The sequence below is a fragment of the Episyrphus balteatus genome, chromosome 3, assembly GCF_945859705.1.
Source record: "Episyrphus balteatus chromosome 3, idEpiBalt1.1, whole genome shotgun sequence".
In the NCBI taxonomy this organism is placed as follows: domain Eukaryota; kingdom Metazoa; phylum Arthropoda; class Insecta; order Diptera; family Syrphidae; genus Episyrphus; species Episyrphus balteatus.
This window is the reverse complement of record NC_079136.1, coordinates 91,266,788-91,273,685: the sequence shown is the minus strand read 5'-3', so window position 1 is coordinate 91,273,685 and position 6,898 is coordinate 91,266,788.

The following is a 6,898-nucleotide window of genomic DNA, read 5'->3' as shown; positions in this document are numbered from 1 at the left end:
TTTTTATAAGTTTTGGTCAAGGAGTTTTGTTTTTATAGAGAGTTTTGAATTTGTCAACTTTTGGGTCATTTAGAGCATAAATAGAGCCAGGAAACGCATTTGAAGTGAAAAAAATGTGATTTTCTTAAAACGTGAATATTTTGCCTAGATTTGTATCCTATTCGATAGATATCGACGCAGAGAGCACAAAAATGTATTTTTTATAAGTTTTGGTCAAGTAGTTTTGTTTTTAGAGAGTCTTGAATTTGTCAACTTTTGGTTCATTTAGAGCATAAATAGAGCCAGGAAACGCATTTGAAGTGAACAAAATTTGATTTTCTTAAAACGTGAATATTTTGCCTAGATTTGTATCCTATTCGATAGATATCGACGCAGAGAGCACAAAAATGTATTTTTTATAAGTTTTGGTCAAGTAGTTTTGTTTTTAGAGAGTTTTGAATTTGTCAACTTTTGGGTCATTTAGAGCATAAATAGAGCCAGGAAACGCACTTGAAGTGAAAAAAATGTGATTTTCTTAAAACGTGAATATTTTTATAAGTTTTGGTCAAGGAGTTTTGTTTTTATAGAGAGTTTTGAATTTGTCAACTTTTGGGTCATTTAGAGCATAAATAGAGCCAGGAAACGCATTTGAAGTGAAAAAAAATGTGATTTTCTTAAAACGTGAATATTTTGCCTAGATTTGTATCCTACTCGATAGATATCGACGCAGAGAGCACAAAAATGTATTTTTTATAAGTTTTGGTCAAGTAGTTTTGCTTTTAGAGAGTTTTGAATTTGTCAACTTTTGGGTTATTTAGAGCATAAATAGAGCCAGGAAACGCATTTGAAGTGAAAAAAATGTGATTTTCTTAAAACGTGAATATTTTGCCTAGATTTGTATAATACTCGATAGATATCGACGCAGAGAGCACAAAAATGTATTTTTTATAAGTTTTGGTCAAGTAGTTTTGCTTTTAGAGAGTTTTGAATTTGTCAACTTTTGGGTCATTTAGAGCATAAATAGAGCCAGGAAACGCATTTGAAGTGAAAAAAATGTGATTTTCTTAAAACGTGAATATTTTGCCTAGATTTGTATCCTACTCGATAGATATCGACGCAGAGAGCACAAAAATGTATTTTTTATAAGTTTTGGTCAAGTAGTTTTGCTTTTAGAGAGTTTTGAATTTGTCAACTTTTGGGTCATTTAGAGCATAAATAGAGCCAGGAAACGCATTTGAAGTGAAAAAAATGTGATTTTCTTAAAACGTGAACCTATTTTGCCTAGATTTGTATCCTACTCGATAGATATCGACGCAGAGAGCACAAAAATGTATTTTTTATAAGTTTTGGTCAAGTAGTTTTGCTTTTAGAGAGTTTTGAATTTGTCAACTTTTGGGTCATTTAGAGCATAAATAGAGCCAGGAAACGCATTTGAAGTGAAAAAAATGTGATTTTCTTAAAACGTGAATATTTTGCCTAGATTTGTATCCTACTCGATAGATATCGACGCAGAGAGCACAAAAATGTATTTTTTATAAGTTTTGGTCAAGTAGTTTTGCTTTTAGAGAGTTTTGAATTTGTCAACTTTTGGGTCATTTAGAGCATAAATAGAGCCAGGAAACGCATTTGAAGTGAAAAAAATGTGATTTTATTAAAACGTGAATATTTTGCCTAGATTTGTATCCTACTCGATAGATATCGACGCAGAGAGCACAAAAATGTATTTTTTATAAGTTTTGGTCAAGTAGTTTTGCTTTTAGAGAGTTTTGAATTTGTCAACTTTTGGGTCATTTAGAGCATAAATAGAGCCAGGAAACGCATTTGAAGTGAAAAAAATGTGATTTTCTTAAAACGTGAATATTTTGCCTAGATTTGTATCCTACTCGATAGATATCGACGCAGAGAGCACAAAAATGTATTTTTTATAAGTTTTGGTCAAGTAGTTTTGCTTTTAGAGATTTTTGAATTTGTCAACTTTTGGGTCATTTAGAGCATAAATAGAGCCAGGAAACGCATTTGAAGTGAAAAAAATGTGATTTTCTTAAAACGTGAATATTTTGCCTAGATTTGTATCCTACTCGATAGATATCGACTCAGAGAGCACAAAAATGCATTTTTTATAAGATAGATAGATAGATAAGTTCTTTATTCTTATTAATGAATTCAAATATTACATTGTGCTCGAATACATAGATATGGTTAACAAAAATATTTTATAATAAGAATAGTTAGTGGCAACAATTGTTTAGAAAAAACAGTGGTGATGCCACATCGATTTTATTTTGTGTGGGGTTACAAAAATATAAAGGAAGAAACAAAATTAATACAATTTATACATTCAAAAATTATGAATTTGGAAAATAAAATTAATTGTAGCAAAAAGAAATGAAAAGAAAATTCGAATATAAAAAGCTTATAAGATTCTCAAAAAAGTTAAATTTCAGCAAACAAATCGTATTAAAATATATTTGCATAAGTTTAATTTAAACAGTGTAACGTAGCAAAGTTTCTATTTCTTGGTGGTCTACGGCAAGAAGCCATAACTTTATTTCTTTTAAAACTTTATTTCTTAAAACTTGAATATTTTTGTATCCTACTCGATAGATATCGACGCAGAGAGCACAAAAATGTATTTTTTATAAGTTTTGGTCAAGTAGTTTTGCTTTTAGAGTGTTTTGAATTTGTCAACTTTTGGGTCATTTAGAGCATAAATAGAGCCAGGAAACGCATTTGAAGTGAAAAAAATGTGATTTTCTTAAAACGTGAATATTTTGCCTAGATTTGTATAATACTCGATAGATATCGACTCAGAGAGCACAAAAATGTATTTTTTATAAGTTTTGGTCAAGTAGTTTTGCTTTTAGAGAGTTTTGAATTTGTCAACTTTTGGGTTATTTAGAGCATAAATAGAGCCAGGAAACGCATTTGAAGTGAAAAAATGTGATTTTCTTAAAACGTGAATATTTTGCCTAGATTTGTATCCTACTCGATAGATATCGACGCAGAGAGCACAAAAATGTTTTTCTTATAAGATTTGGTCAAGTAGTTTTGGTTTTAGAGAGTTTTGAATTGTGATTTTCTTAAAACTTGAATATTTTGCCTAGATTTTTATCCTACTCGATAGATATCGATTTAGAGAGCACAAAAATGTATTTTTTATAAGTTTTGGTCAAGTAGTTTTGTTTTTAGAGAGTTTTGAATTTGTCCACTTTTGGGTCATTTAGAGCATAAATAGAGCCAGGAAACGCATTTGAAGTGAAAAAATGTGATTTTCTTAAAACGTGAATATTTTGCCTAGATTTTTATCCTATTCGATAGATATCGACTCAGAGAGCACAAAAATGTATTTTTTATAAGTTTTGGTCAAGTAGTTTTGTTTTTAGAGAGTTTTGAATTTGTCCACTTTTGGGTCATTTAGAGCATAAATAGAGCCAGGAAACGCATTTGAAGTGAAAAAATGTGATTTTCTTAAAACGTGAATATTTTGCCTAGATTTTTATCCTACTCGATAGATATCGACTCAGAGAGCACAAAAATGTATTTTTTATAAGTTTTGGTCAAGTAGTTTTGTTTTTAGAGAGTTTTGAATTTGTCCACTTTTTTGTCATTTAGAGCATAAATAGAGCCAGGAAACGCATTTGAAGTGAAAAAATGTGATTTTCTTAAAACGTGAATATTTTGCCTAGATTTGTATCCTACTCGATAGATATCGACTCAGAGAGCACAAAAATGTATTTTTTATAAGTTTTGGTCAAGTAGTTTTGTTTTTAGAGAGTTTTGAATTTGTCCACTTTTGGGTCATTTAGAGCATAAATAGAGCCAGGAAACGCATTTGAAGTGAAAAAATGTGATTTTCTTAAAACGTGAATATTTTGCCTAGATTTGTATCCTACTCGATAGATATCGACTCAGAGAGCACAAAAATGTATTTTTTATAAGTTTTGGTCAAGTAGTTTTGCTTTTAGAGAGTTTTGAATTTGTCAACTTTTGGGTCATTTAGAGCATAAATAGAGCCAGGAAACGCATTTGAAGTGAAAAAAATGTGATTTTCTTAAAACGTGAATATTTTGCCTAGATTTTTATCCTACTCGATAGATATCGACTCAGAGAGCACAAAAATGTATTTTTTATAAGTTTTGGTCAAGTAGTTTTGTTTTTAGAGAGTTTTGAATTTGTCCACTTTTTTGTCATTTAGAGCATAAATAGAGCCAGGAAACGCATTTGAAGTGAAAAAATGTGATTTTCTTAAAACGTGAATATTTTGCCTAGATTTGTATCCTACTCGATAGATATCGACTCAGAGAGCACAAAAATGTATTTTTTATAAGTTTTGGTCAAGTAGTTTTGCTTTTAGAGAGTTTTGAATTTGTCAACTTTTGGGTCATTTAGAGCATAAATAGAGCCAGGAAACGCATTTGAAGTGAAAAAAATGTGATTTTCTTAAAACTTGAATATTTTGCCTAGATTTTTATCCTACTCGATAGATATCGACTCAGAGAGCACAAAAATGTATTTTTTATAAGTTTTGGTCAAGTAGTTTTGCTTTTAGAGAGTTTTGAATTTGTCAACTTTTGGGTCATTTAGAGCATAAATAGAGCCAGGAAACGCATTTGAAGTGAAAAAAATGTGATTTTCTTAAAACGTGAATATTTTGCCTAGATTTTTATCCTACTCGATAGATATCGACTCAGAGAGCACAAAAATGTATTTTTTATAAGTTTTGGTCAAGTAGTTTTGTTTTTAGAGAGTTTTGAATTTGTCCACTTTTTTGTCATTTAGAGCATAAATAGAGCCAGGAAACGCATTTGAAGTGAAAAAATGTGATTTTCTTAAAACGTGAATATTTTGCCTAGATTTGTATCCTACTCGATAGATATCGATTTAGAGAGCACAAAAATGTATTTTTTATAAGTTTTGGTCAAGTAGTTTTGCTTTTAGAGAGTTTTGAATTTGTCAACTTTTGGGTCATTTAGAGCATAAATAGAGCCAGGAAACGCATTTGAAGTGAAAAAAATGTGATTTTCTTAAAACGTGAATATTTTGCCTAGATTTTTATCCTACTCGATAGATATCGACTCAGAGAGCACAAAAATGTATTTTTTATAAGTTTTGGTCAAGTAGTTTTGTTTTTAGAGAGTTTTGAATTTGTCCACTTTTTTGTCATTTAGAGCATAAATAGAGCCAGGAAACGCATTTGAAGTGAAAAAATGTGATTTTCTTAAAACGTGAATATTTTGCCTAGATTTGTATCCTACTCGATAGATATCGACTCAGAGAGCACAAAAATGTATTTTTTATAAGTTTTGGTCAAGTAGTTTTGCTTTTAGAGAGTTTTGAATTTGTCAACTTTTGGGTCATTTAGAGCATAAATAGAGCCAGGAAACGCATTTGAAGTGAAAAAAATGTGATTTTCTTAAAACTTGAATATTTTGCCTAGATTTTTATCCTACTCGATAGATATCGACTCAGAGAGCACAAAAATGTATTTTTTATAAGTTTTGGTCAAGTAGTTTTGCTTTTAGAGAGTTTTGAATTTGTCAACTTTTGGGTCATTTAGAGCATAAATAGAGCCAGGAAACGCATTTGAAGTGAAAAAAATGTGATTTTCTTAAAACGTGAATATTTTGCCTAGATTTTTATCCTACTCGATAGATATCGACTCAGAGAGCACAAAAATGTATTTTTTATAAGTTTTGGTCAAGTAGTTTTGTTTTTAGAGAGTTTTGAATTTGTCCACTTTTTTGTCATTTAGAGCATAAATAGAGCCAGGAAACGCATTTGAAGTGAAAAAATGTGATTTTCTTAAAACGTGAATATTTTGCCTAGATTTGTATCCTACTCGATAGATATCGATTTAGAGAGCACAAAAATGTATTTTTTATAAGTTTTGGTCAAGTAGTTTTGCTTTTAGAGAGTTTTGAATTTGTCAACTTTTGGGTCATTTAGAGCATAAATAGAGCCAGGAAACGCATTTGAAGTGAAAAAAATGTGATTTTCTTAAAACGTGAATATTCTCAAGTAGCACAAAAGTCTAAAATACACCAAAATATTTGGTGTATTTTTTGCACTTTCGTGATATACATTTTCAATATAAAAAATACACCATTTTCTCGTATATAATAAACTCCGGTGGTTTAAAAAATATACCGATTTTGGTGTATAAATGGCGCTAGTGGTATATTAAATGATCTGGTTTTTGGTGAAAATTATCCCTTTGAAATTGAAAAATACACAATAAATCTATGGATAAAATACACCATTTAAATTATTCTGATTTAAAATTTGAGCCAAAGTTTATTTTTTACCTCAAACAGTTTGATGAATTCTAATTCACACCATTTCTTATGAAATAAATGAAAATGAATTTTTATTCACTTTCATAATATTGCTATAAGAAACTAATGGTTAAATATGAATTTGTTTGCCTAATTTTAAAACGAAACACATTCTGTCTACTAATTTTAGATACTACCCCCTCTAAAAATCGAGCGCCTCAAAAATGTCAGTGAATTAATGATTTTTTTTCGATTTTAAAAATCAGTTTTTCAAAAATTATAATTTTTTTTGTTGCTTTTACATTTTTTTAGAAGAGTTTTTTTATAATATAATATACCGAAGTGAAAAAATCAAGAATTCGGGAAAATTAGGTCAATAAATATACTATTATAGTAAAATATTTAATCGCTGTCTTCTTTTTTTTAATGGCGGCCATTGAAAAATATGTCGTCTCCCACTTATGCATTCTGGTGAATTTTATGTCCACAGGGTGTACTTCCTATACCAAAGAGAGTGTACAAAATATACCGTTTTGGTTGATTTCAAAATCGATTAATTTTATGCACCATTAGTGGTATATTATAAAAACAACTGAATATCGGTGTATTTTTTGCACGGAATCTTAAAAAAATGTTGAAATTTT